At 43.3% G+C, this 27,246-nt stretch overlaps 1 pseudogene; it reads left to right on the top strand.

Annotated features, from left to right (window-relative positions):
* The first annotated feature begins 22,038 nt into the window (after positions 1-22,038).
* Positions 22,039-26,589, top strand: LOC119525084 (annotated as a pseudogene).
* Positions 26,590-27,246: the final 657 nt, after the last annotated feature.

Genomic DNA, 27,246 nt, shown 5'->3' with positions numbered 1-27,246 from the left:
ATTTGTACAATAATTTTTAATGGAAATACTTGATCTGTAGTAAGGTTTCAGAAAATTTTCTGGTGTTCAAATACATGTACATATCCAAATTGTTTAACCAACCATATTCAAAATTTTTCCAATAACTGCATAGAGTAACAAAGTCTCATTTCCTTTAACATTCAAATTCACATTCACTAAATAGGTTCACTTTCCTAGGAGAGTTAATTTGACTTTGAAACAAAAGCTTAACAGTTTCAAAACCATTATGTCTGCCCAGATTAAGTAAACTCAGTAACTCTTGCTCAGCCAAAATGTCAATGCATAGATTTAAAGGCAGCTTTAAATTTGTCCACATCAACAAAGTTTCAAATGTTCTATTTTTTTTTTTTTTTTCATTTATGAAGCCACTTTACAAAATCCTGCATGCTTGGCTCCAACACTTGGATTTAATATAATGTGCATTCATATGAAGTCAGATATTGATGAGAAAACATCAAGTTATAACTGTTTTTACTTGATTATTAATGATTTGGCAATCATTCCTTGAGATTAAAGAAAGTATTGAAGAGCATTTCACAATACAGTACAGTTTGTCAAAGTCTTCCATGACTGACAAGAGGCCGGGATCCTTCATTCATTGTCTTTTACTTCTTCCAGCAGTTCCATGAATGGGGGTGACTCACAGCATTTGCACAGATGCACTGACTGATTATAACACCCAGATCCAGAGGCTTTTCCTAGAGTCTGTGGAGAAAAATGAGCATGACTGTTATAATGGGTCTATAAAATGGAAAGGATCAACAAGAAAACATCAGCCTTTTGAAAAATCAATCTAATAAATCTGGGTTTTTTTGGGGGGAGCTATCATAGCTGAAATGCATCTATTTTGTTACATATAATTTTTTCATATATAAAAAGTTATTTTGTCAAAGATGTAAAAGATTCAAAGTATACCTATGCAAAAAATTCAGTTTTTCAGGCTCTATTTCATTGTAGATTTGGGAGTCCTTTAATACACAATAGACTATGTATTCATTGTGCCATGTCTTATATTGTACAATTAATCTAAAGCTAAAGAATTATACTTGCAAATTTGGAATATTGAGCAAATCTTTCTTTCACATTGTTAGAAAGTTCTGGTTTCTAATGGGTCCAGTAGTATAAATAAAGAGCTTTTATTTTTACTAAAATGTATTTAATTGTATTAAAATTTACAGAATTAAAATGATTTCTTTTACCATTTCTCAATCTAAGAAATATTTTTTGTGTGTGCAAGAATGCAAGCCATTTTATATAGCTGATCAAATTCATAAGAACAGAGTGTCAAAAAATCATTTAAAGTTTTTGTTGTGGAAAACATAATTCTTTTACCAATTCTTTTCTTTTTAATTATATCAAATGAGACCATGCAAAGTAATTCAAAGCACTCAAAATAATCATTTGCCCCACCTTGGACATTTTATACAATGTTTTATACATTTTATACAAGGTTGTGATCAACAGGAAACTGAATGGCATAAGCTTGGTTGGAAAATGTCACCTGTTTTACAAAACATGCAGGACTGTTTCTACCTCACATCAAGTCTTAATTTACAATAACTAGTTATTTTATTTGGGAGGCACATGGGACTGAAAAATTTAGCTGCCCAATTTTATGCACCTACCACACTAAAAAGCAGAAATTATGGTCCCCAAACTGCAAGCTTTGGAGGGTTGAGCTAGTAGACATTATTGTCTATAGTAGGTTCAACTGTTTGCCTTGAAAATGTTGGCTTTTACCCTAAAGAGAAATAAATTTCCTTAGGGCCTTTGCTCTGAGTTTGCTAGACTGGCTTCCAGAAGAATCCCCATGAATTTAAAAGGAGACAACTGTAACATTAATTAATTAAAATAGAAGATCTCAGAATGTTGCCAGTTGCATAGACTAAAAACAGTCATTTGCTAAATGGCACAGAAGAAAATCCTGACCCAAGTGGCACTACTTAGTCCAAACATTTCTGACCAAAGAAAATTATACAACAATATTTTTGGGTAAATTTCAAACCAAAGGTTGATATCAATATTGTACATATTTTATATGTCAAATACACAGTTCAACAGTATATAACATAAAGTCATGCATCAGTACCTCTAAGAATATCATATACAGGAGAAATTGCCCCTTGGGAGACCCCGGGAGGAAGCAGCTGCTGAGATGACACAAAGATCCTTGCTCAGGGGACTCTGCCAGGCAGAGAAGATGCAGCTGCTGAGTCCCCATCAGTGAGCACAGGGCCCAGCCCCCCAGGCCATGGCCCACCCATATAAGTGAATGGTCCTTCCTAAGCCCCGGTGTAGGAGACCCAGGGCAGTCCCACAGCACCCCCTGCTGGTCACAGGGGAGGATGACACCATTGCCAAAAGGCCTGAGAGCTCCACTGCTTATTTCCCCAAGATCACTTTCTATGTCCAAACATCAACGGCCTGGCTTCTACCTTTTGTGATTCTCACACACCACTCTTGATTACTAAACAGTTTTCCACTTCCAGAAAGCCTACTGGAGTTGCTATCATGTGCAAAAACTACACCTATGGGGTTAGCACCAATACAGAAGATTCTGGAAAAAGCTAATACATATTTCCCATCAGTCAACTGTCAGATGCTGTGCTGGTTTGAAGACCCTGGAGGCCTTTTCAAAATGAAATAAATAATACAGGGAATATGGAAAGTACTGGGAGAGAAGACTGTAGTCTTAAAAACTCTAATATTTGGGGGCATTTAGAAAATGTTCCTCAGAGAAGGTGCCCTTCAATTGGCCCTGCTTGGATGAGTGGGTGGGGAGCTCCCCATGGGAGGGAAGGAGGGAGTGGCCTTCTGGAAGACAAAGGATTTTAAGAGCTTCAAACTCAGGAAAGTCAAGGGAGGTCCATGGATGGCAAAACCTTTGAGATGTTGTGTTTGAGAGATACTTGAGGGAGGGAGAGAACCAGGTATCCATGGGACATGGTGAGGGCTCCAAGAAGAAAGTAGGAGGAGAGTCAAGAGGGAGAAGGGAATTTTCATTTGAACAATCCTTCCTGAGACTATTGCATGCATCAGTCTGTTTCTGTGCTGTTAATTAAATTTCTGTTTCTGTAACTGTTTAACACTGTTTAATTTTGCTTCAAATTTTCTTTCATTATGCAGTGGTGTATGTCCCCCTCATTTTTCATGAATTTGCAAAACTCTTGCTGGATATTCCTGGGCTTAGCAATTTCCAAATGGGTATTTGAAATGTGTAAACTTTCCCTAATAAACCTGTATTTATTAAAATCTATTAATTATATTAATAAATTAAATTAGCTTAATTTTCATTGTTCCCATATTAATTCACTATATCCAGGTCTTGTTTTATCCCCTTTGGTGGAATTTTATTTTATCTTAGAAGATCCTGGTGCAGTTTCTGGCAGGTGGTTGCCTCAATGCTGCATGTGTGTGGTGTTTGCAGGGAAAAGGGGATGCAATCAAGACTCCATCCAAGAACTCATTCTCAGTTCAGGGTCCTGTGCTGATGCAACAGAAGACACAAGCTGAGCCTGGTGCTTGTCTCCAGAGTTGACCGAGTGAGGAACATGCTCAGAAGAGACTCTTGAACATGACTGAATTTCACTTTTCACTGGCCTGGAGCCCTGGGTGAGCTCCAGGTGAGCTTGGCACTGACAGAATCATCCAGATGATTGTAGCTTATGGGGCTGCCCTGGGTGGGTTGGCCTCATCCTGCCCATTTCATTGTATCTGAAAGGAATGTGTTTCTACCACGTATTTTCTGCCAGTGTGGAGGTGAGGGTGTGATTTCAGCTACATGTCGGTCTAAAGTTTCTTTTTTTTTTTTTTTTATCTTCATTTTATTGAGATATATTCACATACCATGCAGTCATACAAAACAAATCGTACTTTCAATTGTTTCCATTACCATTACATAGTTGTACATTCATCACCTAAATCAATCCCTGACACATTCATTAGCACACACATACAAATAACAAGAATAATAATTAGAGTGAAAAAGAGCAATTGAAGTAAAAAAGAACACTGGGTACCTTTGTCTGTTTGTTTCCTTCCCCTATTTTTCTACTCATCCATCCATAAACTAAACAAAGTGGAGTGTGGTCCTTATGGCTTTCCCAATCCCATTGTCACCCCTCATAAGCTACATTTTTATACAACTGTCTTCGAGATTCATGGGTTCTGGGTTGTAGTTTGATAGTTTCAGGTATCCACCACCAGCTACCCCAATTCTTTGGAACCTAAAAAGGGTTGTCTAAAGTGTGTGTAAGAGTGCCCACCAGAGTGACCTCTCGGCTCCTTTTGGAATCTCTCTGCCACTCAAGCTTATTTCACTTCCTTTCACATCTCGCTTTTGGTCAAGAAGATGTTCTCCGTCCCACAATGCCAGGTCCACATTCCTCCCCGGGAGTCATATTCCACGTTGCCAGGGAGATTCACTCCCCTGGGTGTCTGATCCCACGTAGGGGGGAGGGCAGTGATTTCACCTTTCAAGTTGGCTTAGCCAGAGAGAGAGGGCCACATCTGAGCAACAAAGAGGCATTCGGGAGGAGGCTCTTAGGCAGAACCATAGGGAGGCCTAGCCTCTCCTTTGCAGCAACCGTCTTCCCAAGGGTAAATCCTATGGTAGAGGGCTCAACCCATCAAACCACCAGTCCCCTATGTCTGTGGTCATGTTAGCAACCATGGAGGTGGGGTAGGCCAAAACCCCTGCATTCTCCACAGGCTCCTCAAGGGGGCACTACATCTTTTGTTTTCCTTGTTTTTCTTTTTTTTTTTTTTAACTTTCCTTCTTTTTTAAATCAACTGTATGAAAAAAAAGTTAAAAAGAAAACAAACATACAATAAAAGAACATTTGAAAGAGACCATAACAAGGGAGTAAGAAAAAGACAACTAACCTAAGATAACTGCTTAACTTCCAACATGTTCCTACTTTACCCCAAGAAAGTTACCTAATATAGCAACATTTCTGTGAACTTGTTCCTACTATATCCATCAGAAATTAACAGACCATAGTCATTCCTGGGCATCCCCAGAACGTTAAATAGCTTATCTGTTCTTCTTGGATTATTGTTCCCCCTTCCTTAATTGCTCTCTATTGCTAGTTCCCCTACATTCTACATTATAAACCATTTGTTTTACATTTTTCAAAGTTCACATTAGTGGTAGCATATAATATTTCTCTTTTTGTGCCTGGCTTATTTCGCTCAGCATTATGTCTTCAAGGTTCATCCATGTTGTCATATGTTTCACGAGATCGTTCCTTCTTACTGCCGCGTAGTATCCCATCGTGTGTATATACCACATTTTATTTATCCACTCATCTGTTGAAGGACATTTGGGTTGTTTCCATCTCTTGGCAATTGTGAATAATGCTGCTATGAACATTGGCATGCAGATATCTGTTCGTGTCACTGCTTTCCGATCTTCCGGGTATATACCGAGAAGTGCAATCGCTGGATCGAATGGTAACTCTATATCTAGTTTTCTAAGGAACTGCCAGACTGACTTCCAGAATGGCTGAACCATTATACAGTCCCACCAACAATGAATAAGAGTTCCAATTTCTCCACATCCCCTCCAGCATTTGTAGTTTCCTGTTTGTTTAATGGCAGCCATTCTAACCAGTGTTAGATGGTATCTCATTGTGGTCTTAATTTGCATCTCTCTAACAGCTGGCGAAGCTGAACATTTTTTCATGTGTTTCTTGGCCATTTGTATTTCCTCTTCAGAGAACTGTCTTTTCATATCTTTTGCCCATTTTATAATTGGGCTGTCTGTATTATTGTCATTGAGTTGTAGGATTTCTTTATATATGCAAGATATCAGTCTTTTGTCAGATACATGGTTTCCAAAAATTTTTTCCCATTGAGTTGGCTGCCTCTTTACCTTTTTGAGAAATTCCTTTGAGGTGCAGAAACTTCTAAGCTTGAGGAGTTCCCATTTGTCTATTTTCTCTTTTGTTGCTTGTGCTTTGGGTGTAAAGTCTAGGAAGTGGCCGCCTAATACAAGGTCTTGAAGATGTTTTCCTACATTCTCTTCTAGGAGTTTTATGGTACTTTCTTTTATATTGAGATCTTTGGTCCATTTTGAGTTAATTTTTGTGTAGGGTGTGAGGTAGGGGTCCTCTTTCATTCTTTTGGATACAGATATCCAACTCTCCCAGCCCCATTTGTTGAAAAGACCATTATGACTCAGTTCAGTGACTTTGGGGGCCTTATCAAAGATCAGTCGGGCATAGATCTGAGGGTCTATCTCTGAATTCTCAATTCGATTCCATTGATCTATATGTCTATCTTTGTGCGAGTACCATGCTGTTTTGGCAACTGTGGCTTTATAATAAGCTTCAAAGTCAGGGACTGTAAGTCCTCGCACTTCATTTTTCTTTTTTAGAGTGTCTTTAGCAATTTGAGGCATCTTCCCTTTCCAAATAAATTTGATAACTAGCTTTTCCAAGTCTGCAAAGTAGGTTGTTGGAATTTTGATTGGGATTGCATTGACTCTGTAGATGAGTTTGGGTAGAATTGACATCTTAATGACATTTAGTCTTCCTATCCATGAACATGGAATATTTTTCCATCTTTTAAGGTCCCCTTCTATTTCTTTTAGTCGAGTTATGTAGTTTTCTTTGTATAGGTCTTTTACATCTTTGGTTAAGTTTATTCCTAGGTACTTGATTTTTTTAGTTGCTATTGAAAATGGTATCTTTTTCTTCAGTGTCTCTTCAGTTTGTTCATTTCTAGCATATAGAAACATTACTGACTTATGTGCATTAATCTTGTATCCCGCTACTTTGCTAAATTTGTTTATTAGCTCAAGTAGCTGTATCGTCGATTTCTCGGGGTTTTCCAGATATAAGATCATATCATCTGCAAACAATGACAGTTTTACTTCTTCTTTTCCAATTTGGATGCCTTTTATTTCTTTGTCTTGCCAGATTGCCCTGGCTAGCACTTCCAGCATAATGTTGAATAACAATGGTGACAGCAGGCATCCTTGTCTTGTTCCTGATCTTAGAGGGAAGGCTTTCAGTCCCTCACCATTGAGTGCTATGCTGGCTGTGGGTTTTTCATATATGCTCTTTATCATGTTGAGGAAGTTTCCTTCAATTCCTACCTTTTGAAGTGGTTTTATCAAAAACGGATGTTGGATTTTGTCAAATGCTTTTTCAGCATCTATTGAGATGATCAATTGAATTTTCCCTTTTGGCTTGTTAATGTGTTGTAATACATTGATTGATTTTCTTATGTTGAACCATCCTTGCATGCCTGGAATGAACTCCACTTGGTCATGGTGTATGATTTTTTTAATGTGTCTTTGGATTCGATTTGCAAGTATTTTGTTGAGGATTTTTGCATCTATATTCATTATGGAGATTGGCCGGTAGTTTTCCTTTTTTGTAGCATCTTTGCCTGGTTTTGGTATTAGATTGATGTTAGCTTCATAAAATGAGTTAGGTAGGGTTCCATTTTTTTCAATGTTTTGAAAGAGTTTGAGTAAGATTGGTGTCAGTTCTTTCTGGAAAGTTTGGTAGAATTCCCCTGTGAAGCCATCTGGCCCTGGGCATTTGTTTGTGAGAAAATTTTTGATGACTGATTGGATCTCTTTGCTTGTGATGGGTTGGTTGAGGTCTTCTATTTCTTCTCTGGTCAGTCTAGGTTGTTCATATGTTTCCAGGAAATTGTCCATTTCTTCTACATTATCCAGTTTGTTGCCATACAGTTGTTCATAATATCCTCTTATAATTTTTTTAATTTCTTCAGGATCTGCAGTTATGTCACCTTTTTCATTCATTATTTTGTTTATATGGGTCTTCTCTCTTTTTGATTTTGTCAGTCTAGCTAGGGGCTTGTCAATCTTGTTGATCTTCTCAAAGAACCAACTTTTGGTGATATTTATCCTCTCTATTTTTTTTTTGTTCTGTATGTCATTTATTTCTGCTTTAATCCTTGTTATTTCTTTTCTTCTACTTGGTTTAGGATTGGTTTGCTGTTCATTTTCTAGCTTCTTCAGTTCATCCATTAGTCCTTTGATTTTGGCTCTTTCTTCCTTTTTAATATATGCGTTTAGTGCTATAAATTTCCCCCTCAGCACTGCTTTTGCTGCATCCCATAGGTTTTGGTATGTTGTGTTCTCATTTTCATTCGTCTCAATATATTTAGCAATTTCTCTTGCTGTTTCTTCTTTAACCCACTGATTGTTTAGGAGTGTGTTGTTTAACCTCCAGGTATTTGTGAATTTTCTAAGTCTCTGATGGTTATTGACTTCTAATTGTATTCCATTGTGGTCAGAGAATGTGCTTTGAATAATTTCAATCTTTTTAAATTTATTGAGGCTTGTTTTATGTCCCAGCATATGATCTATTCTGGAGAAAGTTCCATGAGAACTAGAAAAGTATGTGTATCCTGGTGATTTGGGATGTAATGTCCTGTATATGTCTGTTAAATCTAATTCATTTATCAGATTGTTTAGGTTTTCAATTTCCTTATTGGTCTTCTGTCTGGTGGATCTATCTATAGGGGAGAGTGATGTGTTGAAGTCTCCCACAATTATTGTGGAAACATCAATTGCTTCCTTTAGTTTTGCCAGTGTTTCTCTCATGTATTTTGTGGCACCTTGATTGGGTGCATAGACATTTACGATTGTTATTTCTTCTTGCTGAATTGCCCCTTTTATTAGTATGTAGTGGCCTTCTTTGTCTCTCAAAACATCCCTGCATTTGAAGTCTATTTTATCTGAGATTAATATTGCTACACCTGCTTTCTTTTGGCTGTAGCTTGCATGAAATATTTTTTTCCATCCTTTCACTTTCAGTTTCTTTGTGTCCCTGTGTCTAAGATGAGTCTCTTGTATGCAACATATTGATGGTTCATTTTTTTGATCCATTCTGCAAATCTATATCTTTTAATTGGGGAGTTTAATCCATTTACATTCAACGTTATAACCATGAAGGCATTTCTGGAATCAGCCATCTTATCCTTTGGTTTATGTTTGTCATATTCTTCCCCTCTGACTATTAATATCCTTTATTGTACCCATACCGAATCTCTTTAGTACTGAACCTTTCTCCAAGTCTCTCTGTCCTTTCTTTGTTTCTCTGTCTGTAAGGCTCCCTTTAGTATCTCCAGTAGGGCAGGTCTCTTGTTAGCAAATTCTCTCAGCATTTGTTTGTCTGTGAAAAATTTAAGCTCTCCATCAAATTTGAAGGAGAGCTTGCTGGATAAAGTGTTCTTGGCTGGAAATTTTTCTCACTCAGAATTTTAAATATATCGTGCCACTGCCTTCTTGCCTCCATGGTGGCTGCTGAGTAGTCACTACTTAGTCTTATGCTGTTTCCTTTGTATGCGGTGAATTGCTTTTCTCTTGCTGCTTTCAGAACTTGCTCCTTCTCTGCTGTGTTTGACAGTGTGATCAGTATATGTCTCGGAGTGGTTTTATTTGGATTTATTCTATTTGGAGTTCGCTGAGCATTTATGATTTGTGTATTTATGTTGTTTAGAAGATTTGGGAAGTTTTCCCCAACAATTTCTTTGAATACTCTTCCTAGACCTTTACCCTTTTCTTCCCCTTCTGGGACACCAATGAGTCTTATATTCAGACGTTTCATATTATCTATCATATCCCTGAGGTCCATTTCGATTGTTTCAAATTTTTTCCCCATTCTTTCTTTTATGCTTTCATTTTCCATTCTGTCATCTTCCAGGTCACTGATTCATTGTTCAACTTCCTCTAGTCTTGTACTATGAGTTTCCAGAATCTTTTCAATTTGGTCAACAGTTTCTTTAATTTCCATAAGATCATCCATTTTTTTATTTAGTCTTGCAATGTCTTCTTTATGCTCTTCTAGGGTCTTCTTGATTTCCTTTGTATCCCGTACTATGGTCTCATTGTTCATCTTTAGTTCTTTGAGTAGCTGCTCTAGGTGCTGTGTCTCTTCTGATCTTTTGATTTGGGTGCTTGGGCTTGGGTTATCCATATCGTCTGGTTTTTTCATATGCTTTATAATTTTCTGTTGTTTTTGGCCTCGTGGCATTTGCTGAACTTGATAGGGCTCTTTTAGGATTTGTAGACCAATTAAAGTCCTTATCTCTACTTTATCAGATCTACAGCTTCGTGGAGTACACTTTCTGTAACTAACCAGCAGGTGGCATCCACGAGCCACCTGTTCTCCACAAGCCAGTTCTCCTCTGCTTAGCCTTTTTGGTGAGTGGGGAAGTGAGTCTTGTGGGGTCCAATTGGTGTAGCAAGCTTGCGTGTGTAGTTGGTGTTGCCTGCCCTGTATATGGGGCGTGTTTCTGGGCAGTCAGGGAGGGGGGTGGCTCTAACAATCAAATCTCCCTGGTGATCCTAGAGTTTTAAAGCTGCTGCAATAGTCTAATCCTTCAGTTCAGTCCTGCCACAGTTTGTCTCTGCCACTGACCCACAAGTCGTTGGTATTGGCGTATGGCTCCTGAGACTTGCAAGTGGGCCCCTCTTCCAGGCTGTGAACCCCAGGTCCTCTGTTGAGGGATGACTGTGCTATGTCACAGGTGGGTGCCGTCCCCCCAGGGCAGTTCTGGGCTGCTGGGCTGTGTAGGGAGGCTCCCAGTCTGCTGAAATGAAGGCTGAATGGGGCTTTGTTAATTCACACAGCTCCACCTTCCGAACTCTGGGACAATCAGCTGAGGTTGCAGGGAAGGCTAATGTCCACGCCCAGTTTTGTGGTGTGTGCCTGTTATTTGAAGCACTTCCGTCACACTGGGTTGTCTGGGGCAGCTCTGGGCTATGGGGCTGGCGATGGGCAGGAGTGTTTCCTGTCCACCAGGATGATGGCTGTGAGCGGACACCCCCCTTTTCTTGGGAAGTTGTGGTGTTTAGTGAATTTTCTCAGCCACTGGATTATTGCCTTTTGTCTCAGAGCTCTCTTAGTTCTGCTCTTGACTTGACCTGCCCAAATTGCAAATCTTTGAAGCTTTCTGTATTGGGCTTCTTAGAGTAATTGTTTTAGAAAAAGAAAAAAGGATTAAAAAAAAAAAGGGCCCTCCTCAGAGATCTAATGGGTTATTGAAATGCTAAGAGACAACGCAACCAGGGCCATTAAGGAAAGGTCCACAGGGCAGAGAGATCAGCTTTTCTTCGGGATTTGCATATGTGCCTCAGGGCCTGAGCTCTGCCCTTCCCCTTTCTATGTTCACCAGAACTCCAAAAATCCTCCGCTTTTATTTTGGAGTTTTTCGTGTTGTTTTTTTTCTATGCCTGTCTCCTCTCTGCTGGGCTTGCTGCTCTCAGATTCTCTGGTGTCTGGTTTCAGTCTATCTATTGTTGGAGTTTGTATCAGTAGAATGAGTTTCGGATAGCGACTGCCACTGCAGTTCTCCCTTCTTCCCGGAGCTGACAGCCCCTCCTCCCACAGGACTGAGCCTGGCAGGGAGGGGCGCGGGTCCCCTGGCCACAAAAACTTACAGATTTCGCTGATCTCAGCAGTTCCACGTTTTCATGAGTGTTGTATGAAGTATGCCCAAAGTCAGATTGCTCTGTGGTGTCCAGTCCACGCAGTTCCTGGCTTTCTACCTACTTTCCTGGAGTAGTAACTAAAACATACAGCTCACCAGTCTGCCATCTTGCCCCACCTCTAAAGTTTCTTAAAGTCAGTGAAACATAGGAGAGCCTCAGACTCTTGGCATGTCACATCCCAGTAAAGTCAAGGGCTGGCTGTACCAGTGTCAATGAATATCACCCATCTTAGGGATACCAGGCCACAGGCAGTGATAGGGTGACTGCAAAAGACTGTGGGATCTGGGGGAGGTTACTGTCTCCCTTCCCCATGAATCTGAAACCCTGTGTAAATCTTAGAGCCCCAATGCCATATACAGCAGTAATAGTCAGTCTTGTCCTCAGGCTACACCCCAGAGATTTGCAGAACACCTCAGATACTTGAGACATCTTTGGCTCAAGGGAAATCCTGGTGCTTCTCTGAGTCTATCTTGAATCCCAGGAGACACTGGGGAGGGCTCCCTGGCTTCTGCTGGAACCAGCATTTCCAGAAGTCCCCCACACTGAAGCCACTGCTCAGGGTGCAGGTGAGTCTCACAGATGTTCCTGGGGATGCAGAGAGGGGGCAGCTGAGTCAGCCCAGGCTGGGGGAGGAAAAATGCAACACAATTATTGTTGATGGATCAGGGGTCAGGGGTAAGCTGCTGGGGATCTGGGCCAGGTGAGCTCTTGCAGCCTGGGATGAGGCCCTGAGTCCCTGAGACCTGTCCCCACCTGTGCCATGAGAGATGAGCAGGACAAAGAGAGGGGTCCAGGCCATGGTGGACACAGCCCCTGAGGCCCTGAGCTGAGGGTCTGCTGCCCTGACCTCTCTTTGATGCTGGGAGCTGCAGGGAGAATGGGCTGTTTATGCACACATTTCCCTCTGGGGAACTCTGCTCTACCTTGAACCCCAACTGAGGTCTGATCCTGTACTTTAGAAAGAGGAGCCTATGGTATGAGCTCAATGTTTTCCCCCAGTAGGGGTCAGAGTGGAAGCACCTGATGGAACCTCTGCAGAGCAGCTAGCAGGAGACTCTTCCAAGCCAGAGTCCAGAAGGACAGAGCTGACTTTCCACCAGCAAACAAAGACAGCAATGCCCACCCCTGGAGCCTTGGGGACTACACAGTGGTGGGCCTCCCCTGAGCATTTTCTGGGAGAGATCCACAGCTCCCCCTGCTGCCCATTGATCAAACTGCAGCCTCTATGCTGAGAGAGTGTGGGGGCCCCAGCCTTATTGCCTCTTGGCTTTCAGTCCCCAAACCCCATGGGCCATGCCCCCCAATGTGCCCCAAGAGAACAGACATTAATAAAGGGCCTTTCTCATTGAGGGGCTCCTGTAACAGGGGAAGGTACAGCTATGGGCACATGGCCATGTTACAATGCACTTGAGGATCAAGGGAGGGAGAATGCAGAGGACTCTGGGTGCCAAGCCCTGAGCAGCCCTTTCACCAGGGGCCCCAGGAAGGAGGAGGCTGGGGTTCTGGGACTGCATGGACAGTGGGGTCCTGGTGCTGGGCACAGATGCTCATAGTATCCAGATGAGATGCAGGGTCCCTAGGGGAGGGAGCAGAGGATCTGACCCAAGCTGGAGGGGGCTCTGGGTCCCTGAGGCCTGTCCCCACCTGTGCAGTGAGAGCAGCATGAGGAGGGGAGGGGTCCAGGCCATGGTGACACAGCCCCTGAGACCACAGGGTGGCCTGACAGAGGAGGGGCTGCTCATGCACATGTGCTCCCACCCACCACCTCTCCGCTTGCAGGATCTAAGTTACAAACTCAGTAAGGACAGTCCCTAAGCAGCCCCTGCTGGTCTGTGCATGTTCAATCTCCTTTGAGATAAATTTGCTGGGGCTGCCCTCCTAATATCATTTCCATATTTGTGCAGTAACTGGTTCTCATATGCATTGAATCCTTGTCCTTATCATCTAGAAGGAAGAAAGGAGGGGACAAATGATAACTGCAAATGAGAAAATTGCCAACTGTATTATATAGAGAGTTGCAAAGCCTTCAGATTTTGAGTGCTTGTGACAATCAATGAGGGCTCTATAAGGGGACAAATTTAACTTGTGTTTTATTGAGTGATAAGGAGAAATCCAGATGAATGTCAGCAGGAGGGCATCTCAATGAGGAGACAGACTTTACAAATCCCACAGGCATGGAATAAATTGTGCATTTAGGAAGCTGCACTATTCTGGGCACTGCTGCAGGGAGTGAAGGGGGTGGGGACAGCCCAGCCCAGGCCTGGTCTCCTGGGACTGGATTGACAGTGGCCTGTTTTTCCCACTAAGGAACTGGCAGTTTGTCCTTAATGGACTTGGGGCATCTTGAGATCTGCTAACAGGAAATGATGTTGGGCTTCTATTTTGGTCAGTTGCTATGAAAATAGAATTGTGAGTGATTGAGCAGAGGCCACAGACTAGGGGTGTGTGTGGTTCTGATGGACACCAGTTGGCAGGGAGAGCAGAGGAGGGGACAGGCCCAGGGACATGAGGCAGGTCACATCTCAGGAACTGGTGGCCAATAGGATGTGGCTGTGCTTAGAAACAGGAACAGGTGTGCACCCTGAGACCCGAGTTTCTGAGAAATCAGAGAGGCCAGTGCTGCAGACAAGACACGGGGGACAAGGCAGACATTTAGGGAGCTGGAGGCACTGAGGCAGTTTCTGGATAAATGCAGGATCAGCCAGAGGAAAGACCTTCCAATTTGGGTAAAGCATGATAAGAAAATGCATTTCTTTCACCCTCCAGGTTCATAGGAAGCACTTTTTGGGGTGCATTTGTGAAGGGAGTGACTCTCACAATGGCAGGGACCCCACACAATCCTGACTAGAAGTCCTCCTGGCCCTGCTCATTTCCCTGGGGATATCCATGTGGAGGACAAAGGAACAGGGAAAATCCTTTTGTTCACCTGGAGAGCAACAATGGTGAACTGTTTTAAATAATATAGGAGCTAATGTTTGAATTTAAATAGCAAATATTTTAAAATGCACCCTTAGCTAAGCATCATTTCAACAACTGGCTAAGCTGGAGCTGTGGATTCCTGCATCTCCACCTCTACAAGCTCATCAGTGAAGGGGAATCTGCAGAAATGAGATATGGTCCATTGGGAGCTCTTTCCTCTTTGAAGTAAACACAAATGCAGACTATAAGATCATTGTGTTAAAAAATTTTTAAATGAGAAGATTATTCTTCATATCACCATGAAATTAACATAAGCTGTATTTATACACCTCCCAGTCTAATTCTCTGGTATATTTTCATTTGAGATTAAGACCAGCTTAAAAAAAGATTTCATACAGAATAGGAGGGGTTTTTTGGAATCCAAAATGGTACAATCTCTAGAAAAAAATAAATCTTTCCACTTTTAATTCACAAGATATACATAGATTTTTATTTGGATTAGGTAAAAAGAATTCTGTTACCCAAAAAGAGAATTTGCTAAACTGGAATCCAAAAAAAAAAAAAACAAACAAAAAACAAAAAACAATCTGTCAATGTCCATTTGCTGATATTTACAGTTTTGACCCAGTAACAGTATTTTACTTTAAATTGATGCACTCACAGAGCACAGTGTCCAACATCCAGGCCACATTGCTTGTTCTGAGAGGCCTGAGACTGTTCCCTGGTGGATTTGTTCTCATGGAGTGGAGGATGGACATAAAATTTTCTTGTCAGATGACTTTCTAACTTTTTGGAGGCACAAGGCATAACCGAAGGGCCTTGATAAACTTTTAGTTCCTCTCTGTCTGAGGGAAGTATATATGTGTGTGTTATGTAGCTTATATCCTGGGCCATGGTCTTCTTGATGTCCTTTAAATCCTTTGCCATGCTTTCGTTCAATTGTGTTTCTTTGATTAATTCTGTGAGGAATTTTGTTTCTTCTGATAACTTGATTTGTGTGTTTGGAGTTGGATTCTCCATATCGTCTGGTTTTCTCATATGCATTGAGATTTTCTGTTGTGTTTGGCCTCTTGGCATTTGCTCTGCTCGACAGGGTTCTTTCAATTTGTAAAAAAAAAAAACAAAAAAAAAACCTATCTAATTTTTCAGAAACACTATTTGGTGACACACAGTTTCTCTAACGAGCAGATGGCGTCTGTGAGTCACCTACACCTCTCAAGTCAGTTCTTCACCTTGTCCCTGCAGTATGTGGGAAAATGATTCTTGTGGGGTCCAGCCGGAGAACTCAGCCTGAGTGTGTTGCTGGAGCCGTCTTCCCTGAATGCGGGGCGCTTGTACGGGTGGCCAGGGAGGAAGGACAGCCTCAATATTCAAATCCCCCCGGTTCCCAGAGATTCAAGGCCGCCGCAGGAGTCCAAGCCTTCATTTCATTTCAACCCCAGCCCCTCTCTCTCACTGTCCCACAAACCACCGGACTTGGCGTAGTGTCCCTGGGATCTCCGAGCGGGTCGCCCTGCCCAGCCGCGATTTTCCAGGACCTCTGGAGGGAATGCCGTGCTACGTCATCAGTGCATGCTGTCCCTCAAGGGAAGCCCCGGGCCGCCGGGCCGAGCCGGCTCGCTTTCAGCCTGATGCAAAAATGGCCGAATGCGGCGTCTCCACACCCCGCTCCTCACACAGTTCCTCCTTCCCAGCTCTGGGACAACTGGCGGGGCTCTGGACTGTGGGCACAGCCCCAGGCAGGAGTTTATCCAGCCCTCCCGGGAGCGAGCTGCTAGCCGTGGGGTTTCATTCGGCTTCTGGCACTTCCCTCTGTTCCCCCAGCCCCAGGGATGTCTGCGGCGGGCTATCTTCCAGGCCAGACACCGAGAGGCCGGCCCAGCCCCCTCTTACTGTGTTTTACTGTTTCCCATGATCGCAAGTGCAGCCGATCGCACCTGCAGCTGCTCCTGGCTTTTCCCCTTTTTTTCTTTTTTTTAATTAAAAGAACCCGTTGGTCTCCAGATGCCAAACCCTGGTTTCCCTGGATCGCCCTGCGGCTGCGGGACTTTCAGTCAGCTTACTCACTCGTTTCAGAATGCAGACTCCCAGTTTCACCAAGTATACAGCCCCTGGGAACTAGCAGATCTCATTCAGCTGGCACATTGCTGTAACCGGTATTCTGGTTCACTCTCTGGTCCTTATCTAGTGTTTTCCACGGAGGTGTTCCTTAGCCCTGTCTCACCTAGCCACCATCTTCTAGGTTCTCCCCAAGGTCCTTTATTAAACAGTCCCTGGCCAGTTCACCCTCTTCCCTTGGGCTCTCTCTATCCATGGCCTGCCATGAGATCTTTCTCCCTGGCTCAAGATCCTTCAGTGGACCCTCATGGCTGTTTCCTGAAAAACCCAGCCCCCTTAGCATCCTCTGAATTGCCCTAACTCACTCACCCCAGCTCACCCCATAGCTCACCTTGCTCTCCAACTTCAGCCTTACCCATTTCCTTTCTGAACTCTTTTCCCATCCAAGGCCTCCACACAATCTGCTCCTCTGTGTGTTGGGATTAGATGACCTTCCACATGAAATTATGATAGAAACATCTACTTCCACATGAAATTATGATAGAAACATCTACTTTGTCAACACTAAGCATCTGTTAAAAGTAGGACACTGCCCATCATAACAGATAGGGACAGGGATTTTGTAAATAACTGTTATTATGGAAATTGTGGAAGTTACAGAAATATAGAAATTACCACAAACATTTACACCATCATCCAGCTTCAACCATCATCATTGTGACTCTTCTGTTTAATGTTTCACTTGTCTGCAGCCCTCAAGCCATACTCTTGCCTAATAGCCTTAGAACAAATCTTAGGTGTAATACCACTTCATTACTGTATGATTTACTGTGTACATCCACATTTTATGCTCCAAAATTCTTGAACTTTAAAAGATTGGATTCCAACAACTCTCCTGTACATTGATTTTTTTGTTTTCCTTTCCAAAATGTTTAGCTAATGATTGAGCTGACTGGAAATTGAAGGAATCACAGTGGATCTTAAGTTTTGCAGTTATGTGGTTCAAGGCATGACATATTTCTTAGAATTAATTCCAGAGTGGTTCATAAATTCTCAGACTATCTTTCCATAGCCCCCTTCATCCACTTCTCCCACTGTAGACACATCTCTTCTGTGGGCACAGAGTTTACAAACTGCTTCATTCTTACCTCAATTCATTTACTCAGTCCTTTGTGGGTGGGAGTTTGGCGTAGGGAGCTGAATAAAAGAATTGACATTTTATGGTAGATTTTGAGCTCTGTATTAAACATCTTGCTCAAAACTGTCTTACAGGACTTTAGTTCTGTGAAACCTTAGCAGACATTCCTCAACCAAACCATGAATTGTGGTTCATTTGCCATGAACATCCCATGAATGTGACTGACAAGATCAGGGTTGATTCCTCAACTTCCTCTTATTGCCCCATCAAGGTGCTTTAAGTACAGTAATTTGTGGAGCTGAAGACCAAGGCATCCATCAATCTATCTAACTATGGTTTGCCAACCTGGTCATCCCAGACCTCCTGTTTCAATCTGTATCATATTTTGCTACTTCTCTTGCACACAAGGAGCTGGGATCTCTACTTGGTCAGGCTCTGCAGAGGACTCAGTCACAGAGTCTGAGTGATTGAACTGGAAATTGGCCCACCTCTGCCCTGTCATCAACCCTGCCCCTTGCATGAGTGTATTTCTAAAGAATCTGCTGCTGCTTTCTCAATTGGCCCCACCACCACAAATGGAGTCAAGTTTATTCAGGCAATTTTCAGTTATTTGCTCCTGAAAACATATAAAAATGGTAGCCTTAATGAAAATTTGAAGTTTGTGTTATTGTTTGCAAAATATTGTTGTACTATTTGTAAGAATATTAGGGATGGATCTGCAGTGGGGGGAGTGTGTTTATTTGCAGAGTTGGCTGAGAGAAAGGGGTCACATCTGAGTAGCCAAAGATGATCTTGGGGGGTGAGTCTTAGACAAAACTATAAGTAGAGTTAGCTTCTCCTTTGTAGGAATGTTTCATAAGGGCAAGCCTCAAGATTGAGGACTTGACTTGTTAAATTGGGATTCCCTAATACCTTTGGGAGTATCAGGAATTCCCCAGGTGAGAAAGTTGAATATTTCCAAATTTTTCTCAAGTCTCTCAGGGGGACTTTGCAAATTCAATTTTATTTTCTGTCCAAAATACTTGGGTGCATTGGGGTACCACATTAACCTGTACAGAATGATAAGGACTCATTCCCCATTCTAGGCTCCATGCAACCATGTTGTTTAAATAAACTGGCCATACAGGTCATATTAGAAAGTGTGCTGCAGAGAACATAAACATTTCTTAAATAACAGTCAAAACTCAGGAATAGACATGATTGCTCTAACAGCTTACAATCTATGGAAAGTTACAACCAGCCTCCTTGAACACTCTGCATCCTGCATCACTGATTGCCCAATCTCCATCCACATTCTATCCCCTTGTACCTATGCTCTCAAATTCAATTCTCAGCCTTTTTTCATACTAGGTAGTTTATACTAGTGAAGACTTACACTCTTCTTCCTTTAATTTCTGGCTTATTTCTCTGAAGATAATGTCCTCAAGTTTCATTCATCTAGTTGCATGTCTCACTTCATTCCTTCCTGCAGCCACTCAATATTCCATGTATGTACACACATTTTACACTTCCATTTACCCATCAATGTACCCTTAGTCCACCTCCACTCATTCAAAGTCCCTGTCTCATTCTTGCTATGGGAAGATCACTAAGTGGGCTTGGGAATATCCTCTAAATAAGAACTACAGTCCCCAAGTATTACCATGTACTGAATTTGCTTCTCATCAGCAGCTGGAAGTAATACATGAAGACTATTGAATGGTCTCGAATAATTTATGCTGAAAGACACTTGGCCCTGTTCAGAGTTCCCCCGTCTCTCTTGCAGGATGGGATGGAATATTTCTCTTCAGTGTACGGGAACTTGTAGGTGCTCAGTAACCTTGAAAAATGAATACAAGCTGAACCACTCAGGATTTCTCCAACTGACTGTCCTTGTTTTTGCCTCAGCACCTTTGCTCACCTCCTTGTACCTGCCTGTCCCTCATGCCTCCTCCTCCATCGACTGACTGATTTCCATCCCTGTGCTCAGACTGGGCCTGGAACATTCCCTCCTGTTTCTCTTCTCTGTGCTCCCATAGGATCTGGCCCAGATCTTTATCACTGCAACTAAATTCCAACAAAGTTCATGTTCCAAACACACCTTTTCACTCTTTTGTTCAACAAAACCCAGTATCTAATTTAATTTCCGACATATATTGGATATTCAGTGATGTTTTAATGAGTAAATGAAGTAAATGAATCATGGTCACTGGACTTATTCAATATGACAGTGCAACAAAAATGCCAGAATTTCTTCAAGGAATTCTTCAGTTTAATAAACAAATAGAAATAAACAGGTCAAAAAAGAGGATAAAAATTGGACAGTGAGTGAAATAATGAAAAACCCAGGATAATGATATTATCAAAAGCAATATAGCACAGAGGGTAAAAGCTGGGATCTAGGCACAAGACTGCCTGTTCCCAATTCCTGATTTCCTACTTAAAGGTTTTGAAAACTCCTGTGTCTGATCTTTTCATCTGTAAAATGCATGGTAAAATCATACTTACTTCATGGGTTTATTATGAAGATTATATTGAATAGAAGAAGGGGCCAAAAACAGTGCCTAACATGTAGAAAGCTTTATGTAAGTGCTAGCTAGAATTATATTATTATGTACCCTTTTCAATCTCTAAAAAAGTTCTGTTTTGTGGCATGATTATCCTTACTAGTTATTTAATTTCTACAGTGTCTTCTACATGGGTTACTGCCTTAAAATTCTATTAATTACAAGTATAGAGGATCCTAGAGATATAAGTAACATTTAGGAGGGGTGAGTGGAATTTGGGAGGTTGAATAGCTGGATAATTTTAGACTCTGCCCATCGAATTTCAAGACAGTGGTTTCGTGCATGTATACCTGCCTTGAAAATATCTTGTCTTTCTACTGTCTTCTGGATCGATTATGGCATCATAGTAAATGACGGTACTATAACGTCCACCTTGTGGAAATTTAAAGATCAATTATATGGTGGGAAGCAAGTGTCCAGAGACCGTTTCTCAATATGAGGATGATGTGCATCCCAGGGACCGGCAGCGCCTGCAGTGCGCAGTGGAATCAGGGACAGGGTGCTGTGCCAGGGTCTGTGCCAGGACCTTCTGTGGGCCACAGGGTGGCAGAGCCGGGGCTGCTTGGCGCTCCTGTCCCCGGTGCCTGCAGGAGGCCCATGGAGGCGCTGCCTTCCCAAGTCACATCTCCGGGCCAGGCTTGCTGGGCTGCCCGCAGTGCTCGCCTGGTTCTTGGGGCCACTATGGATGAGGAGGCGGAGCAGCAGCGGGAGCCCAAAGGGCACCGGCCTGGATGCGGGGGACAAAGGGGAGGCCCCGGTCATCCAGGGGCTGCAGCCACCAAGCTGAGCATCAGGGGAGATGAGCCCCAAGGGGCTGAGCAGATTTTTTTTTTTTGAGAGAGAGAAAGGCCAATTATTAAATTACTGAGATTGGTGTTTTGTGTCACCTTATAATTAAGCAGGTTAACAAAAAATACCCAAAAGTAAAGCTAAACCAAACAGAAAGCCAATATTCTAACATTTTACAATGTTTTAGACTGAACCGGTACAATTTTAAAGATGCTTCAAGCAGGGATATATAAACATTGAAAAAGAATTATGGATGTATGATTCCGAGGGAGTGACACTGAAATCTTTGGCCACTGCCTGCTGTGGGGGTTATGTGGGAAACTGTCCTGGAAAGGGAAAGTGAAGGACCCTGTGGCTGTCCAGAGTGCTGAAACAAAGCACAAAGTTTCAAGTTCTCCAACATTTACTGAGACAGGTCAGGAGGGATGCACTAAAAGAAAAGAATATCCCAGAGAAAACTGCCACTCACCCAACATGAAAACCGAAGCAAATTAATTTTTAAAATTAATGGTTTTTATGTCTGTTAGCTGGTTTTGGATGTGTGTGTGTGTGTGTGTGTGTGTGTGTGTGTGTGTGTGTGTGTGTTTTAGTCAAGTTGATTGAGTGCTATCCACATTTTAATAAGTCTGTTTTACAGCTCTCTGATAAAATTTAAGCTCTGAAAACAATGGCCATTTTCTTGATATTCCACTTTTACTACATGTCTTGAATCTTTATCTGGTTTATTTATTTTGCCCAGTATCCACTGTTTTCCCTCCTCCATATCACCCAGAACCTTGGCATCTGGAACAGGAAGTTTGTATTCCTTATCTTTTTGGTGGCATTTTTAATTTAATGCCCCAGCTATCTTTTATGCATCAGCAGCAAAGTCCCAGGTAGAGTGAAGGAACACACAGTACAAACCCTTAACAGTATCCCCGCATCCTCCTCTCTGTGTTAGGGAAACTTAAGGAAACAGCCATGGAAGCAGTGACACCTCCAGGGCTGAACTTGAGAGCAGCCAGGAGGCCTTGGCCATCACTCCAATGGCAGCTCTTCTGGTGCCTGGGGTGTGGTAAGAGGTATGCCCAGGAATCAGGGAGCTGGGCATGGATATGCCAGGGTCCTGCCCTGGCCCACAGAACCCCAGAACTGCTGAGCAAATTTTGAAGGACACTCTTGGTCTTGCCTATCAGAGGAATAACAAGGCAGCCATCACCTACACTTAAGATTTGATGGTCAACTTAGTGCTTATACAGGGTCAGCTTGAAAATGTGGAAAAACTTTTTGAAGCAAAAATGAGTTATCTGCTTAGAGAGGTCATGAAGCAGGAAGACAATGCAATTGTTGCAATCTCCCTGATGCTGGCCAGGATTCATACTGTCCAGAATAGACAGGAATTTGCTCTTGCTGGCTATGAATTCTGCATTTCAACTTTAAAGGGAAAAATTGAAAGAGAAAAGGAATTAGCAGAAGACTATGTCAGTGGAGGAGAAAGCCAATCTCCACCTCCTCCTGGGTATGTGTTTGGATATTTTTGCCTGCTACCATCTATTTTCCAAGTGGCCATCAAGGCACAAAAGGTGTTTGAAAAAGCTTTACAGATTTCTGAAGGAATATAAGAAAAAAGACATCCCTAGACTGTCTTGCTGATAAGTCACCTGCCTACAAGCCTGGATGTCAGGGCTGCTCAGATGAGGCCTATGCTTATGTGCAAAGGGCATCAGACCTTGCAAGACACATAAAACACCCCAAGCTACACATGCTCAGCAATCTAGCTGCAGTTCTGATGCACAGAGAATGAGATGCACAAGCAAGATGCCCTAAAAGATCAGACACAGGAGTTTTCAAAACCTTTAAGTAGGAAATCAGGAATTGGGAACAGGCAGTCTTGTGCCTAGATCTCAGCTTTTACCCTCTGTGCTATATTGCTTTTGATAATATCATTATCCTGGGTTTTTCATTATTTCACTCACTGTCCAATTTTTATCCTCTTTTTTGACCTGTTTATTTCTATTTGTTTATTAAACTGAAGAATTCCTTGAAGAAATTCTGGCATTTTTGTTGCACTGTCATATTGAATAAGTCCAGTGACCATGATTCATTTACTTCATTTACTCATTAAAACATCACTGAAGCAAGTGGACCTGAAAAGATATGAGGTTTCTATGCACACATCAGTGAAGAGTTGACTGATCTGTCAAACACTGGAACTTTTATTTTTATGCCCTAAGTGCATTTTTAAAGAGAGTAATTTCCACTAACCCAAAGGAACAGCTATTATGCCCTATTCAGTGACATCCAAATCAATGACTTAAAGTCCTGTGTTCGTGATACTGATATTTCCTCACCGTAGCCTTGGTGAAGGATAATTTGTATAGACTCTATCACTTTTCTTTTTTAAGGAGAAACAACTCTCACCCTCTGACCCCCAATGGATTTTGTTCTGATGATGGATATGAAGTGATGCTTTCATTTATAACATCCAACAGAGAGCAGCCCATGGTGGTCTGGGTGTAACTAGATGCAGATGAGCCAGGCTTTCCTCTGGGGGGTGTCTGTGGGATGAACCAGCCTCACAGCAACACACTAAAATCTTGGCCCATTGATTTGCTGCCCTCCCTTCTCTTACTTTTTCAGTAACTGCCAGAAGAAACCTCCCTGTCTCCTGGCAAATGGGATTATGGTGAGTTGTTTTTCTTATGCTATGCTATAATATGCTTATTTCATTCATGAATCCCAGTGTGGGATTTTAATACATTAAGGCAGAAAAGTGACCTCTTGAGTTTGCCTCCAGAGCAAAATTTTAAAGTGAGATTTTGGCCCTTGAAAGCATAGCACCATACGATTATTGTAAAAGCAACCTGTATGTTTTTCTATGTATCTGGTTTTTACAACTATGAAATGGGAAGACAAAGAATGATTTATCTCTGGCTTTTCAGTGCTATTTGAGCAATTCAACTTCCCTTGCAATCGAGGTCACAGAGCAGGGTCACCTGGCAGCTCTTTAAGGACACACATGCCTGGGTGCACACTGACCTCGCCTCAGTGCAGCCCCTGCAGGAATTGTATTCAGAAGCAGGTACAAGTGGCATTACCCCGAGTAAGGGATTTGTGGAGGAGGTATGTGAGATCAGGGGTCATAAAGGGGAATTTCTAGGTCATGAATCAGGTGACCTGGGTAGGTGCTGAGCTGAGCAGGGACACATGGCCTCCAGGTGGGTCCTCTTGGGCAGGATAGGGTCCCCCAGGTGGGCTCTAATCAGCTCCCTGGCACCTCTTTATTGCTCCTGGCAGCTGAGAACACTGGATCTCCAAGCCCCACCAATGCCACCTCAATTTTACACCCTCCAGTAAGCATGGGGGTCCCTGAGCCCTGCAGGAGCCTCTGGTCCTGGGCCCTGTCTAGGGTCTGCTGAAGGTGACCCAGCTCTACTTTCCATGATGCTCCTTGCTGACCTGGCCAGGACTCAGAAGCTTGGGGAGGCTTTGGTAGCCCAGGCAGCCTGGGGGTCTCAGATCTGGGTGAAAAGGGGCAGACCTGCTCATTGTTTGCCCTCAGTCCTCCTGGGTCTTGAAGGAGCATGTGGCAGACAGGGGAAGGGGTTTTTGTCTCACTTCCCCATCTGCATGTGTCACTGTGGGTAGCACTGCTGTCTCTATCCCACACCTGACAGTAATAGCCTCATCCTCAGCCTGGATGCTGCTGATGGTCAGGGTGCCTGTGTTCCCTGATTTGGTGCTAGAGAATTGCTCAGGAATCCTTGAGGGTTTTCTATCATAATATATAACCTGCATTGGGGCCTGGCCTGGCTTCTGCTGGAACCACTGAACACTTTTACTTCCAATGTTGTTTCCCCCCACAGGTGAGCCTGGCTGTCTGTCCCAGGGCCACTGACACTGAGCGTGGCTGGGTCACCTCATAGGAAGCCACAGAGACTGGAAGAGGAGAAAAAGAGCTGAGCTTGGTGTGTGGGCCTCATCCCCAGGAGATTCCCTCCTATCTTGCCTGGAAGTAGCTGAAGGGAATTTGTGCACCCACAGCTCCAGCTCCCATCAGCTCTGACCCCAGTGGCCCTGGGGCCATCCTGGTAGATGGAGCCTCTGAACTGATGAGAAAATCCTGCCACTGTTCAGGGGCTCAGAGTCCAGGGAGCAAGGAACTTTGCTACATGCACAACCCTGGACAGCAGCACGTGTGCAGTGAGCCAGGAGGGTGAGAAGGAAAGGGGTCCAGGCCATGGTGGAGGTGCCCCCAGATCTGCTCCCTGAGGCCCTGATGATGGGCTGTTTCCCCCCAAACCTCTCTTATCTCCAAGGTTAAGAGCACTTCAGTGTATGCAAATTGATCTGAGCTCAGGGTTTGGTCCTGGAAGAGTTTTGTGGCTTCCAGAGAAAGGCTCAGTCCCCAGGGACACAGAAGGAAAGGTGCAGCCCCGGCAGACCCACCCTCAGCCCACAAGATTCCATGACCCTGGGTCCCTCTCTACCCCCAGATCTCATCTTTGCCTTGTCCTGGGTGGGCCTGGCCATTGCAGAGCACAGAGGGACATCTGTCTCCACTTTCCAGGGAACCCAAATCCCAACCCATGAGGTGATCCTGGGCCCTGTCTTGCAATTGGCCAAAGAGTCACTGCATTGACAGGGGTTGACCTGGGACCACAGAACCTTGCTCTGCCTCATGTGGGCTCCACTGAAAGGCTTTTAACTTTGTTCCAAGGCTCATGGGTTTCCTCTCTATAATTGGTCTGTGTCTGAATCAGGATTGGGGATACTTTGGAGACTTTACATAGGAGCCAGATTAAAATGCCTCCTCTGCTAAGTACCTATGAAGTTTTCAAAGATCAGTTCAGGTGCTGTACATGTCTGCTTTTGGCTGTGCACTCCTGGGGCAGGTCACAGGGTCTTTGCCTTGGTGTCCCCCATGTGTGGTCAGAGCCAGGGCCAGCGCAGAGGCTTATTTGCTCTGTAAGAAATGCCTGCTCAGTAAGAGCATGAGAGCAGGATGGGAGCTATGGGAACAGCACCATCAATTTTATTTTTATTAATTTTCCTTCCCTTAATTTGGAAATTTATTAAGTTAAAGAAGAAAATAAAAGAAATCACATTGAAGTGTACAAAAGGCTTCATGGCAACTCTAGAATTCCAAGCACTGGAATACAGGAAATTAAATTTTGCACATGCCTCTGGCAAGGGACAGAGAAAACCAGTCCCAGCGCAGTGCCCTGTGGGAGGTGCTTTCAGAAAGAGTGAGAAGCATGACTGGGGAGCAGATGGAGGATCACAATGCCTGCACCTGCAGAGAGAGGAGGAGCCATCTCCAAGAAAGGAGAATTTTGACATCAGTGCCAAGGATGATCCGGTAAACACAGAATGATGCCGCCTTCTTCATGTCTGAGGTCAGTGTCACTAACTTTTCCTGCACCTTAGAACTCTCCAGATGCTCCAGGCCCTTCCATCTCCAGTCTCTTTGCCAGGTGACTGACTCTCTGCTGCCCCCTGGTGGCCACTCCACAATGGCTGCCGCAGGCACAAAGAGCGTCCTTGTCCAGGTGGAGATGCAGAACATTCTGCTCAGGTTCAAGATTCCTGGTCCGTGGACAGCTGGCCCCAGGGGTGAAATTGTTCTCTCTGTCCCCACCTGCCTCAAGACCTGGAATGTGAGGCTCAGATTATCCATGAAAACATGCACTGTCCCATTTGGGTGAGGAGGCAGGGCTGATGTGGGCATCTTCACATGCCCCTGGGTGGTGGGTTGTCCTGTATGGTGTACCTGAGTATTGCAGTAGGGGCACAGGCACATGGATTTGCTCCTACTGTTGCTGGCTGCATGTCCAGGACCCATGTGGGTTGGTGTTTGCTGCTCTGAAAATCCCAGACAGGAGCATGTCCACCTATTTGTGTTTTTTCAGACCCACAGTCCAGGGACTGGGAACTCAGCATTGAAGAAAACAACTGCTCTGCTCCCAGGAACTTACCATTTCTAGTTGGCATAAATGAGGAACACATTCACCTTGCAGGCCCAGCAGAGCTTGCCCATGACCTGCTAACTTTACCTTATCTGCTATGGTCATTTAATAGCCAAACACTTGTTCCTCCTAAGCCAGGGGCAGCCAGGGTTGACTGAGTGGCCTAGTGCTGGCCAATGGGATGTAGATGTTAGTTGTCTATAACCATCACAGGGAAACTTCTGGATTGTTTTGGAAAGAATCATACTGATTAGTGCATCACATTTCTTCTTGAATAAAATTGTGATAGCTGGAGCTTCAGCAGCCACTTAGAGAACTTAAGTCAACAAGAGTGGAAGCCAAGCCAGC

The sequence above is a fragment of the Choloepus didactylus genome (genome assembly GCF_015220235.1).
Source record: "Choloepus didactylus isolate mChoDid1 chromosome 23 unlocalized genomic scaffold, mChoDid1.pri SUPER_23_unloc5, whole genome shotgun sequence".
Classification (NCBI taxonomy): domain Eukaryota; kingdom Metazoa; phylum Chordata; class Mammalia; order Pilosa; family Megalonychidae; genus Choloepus; species Choloepus didactylus.
The sequence above is the reverse complement of the archived record's forward strand: the minus strand, read 5'-3'. Positions and strand labels throughout refer to the sequence as shown.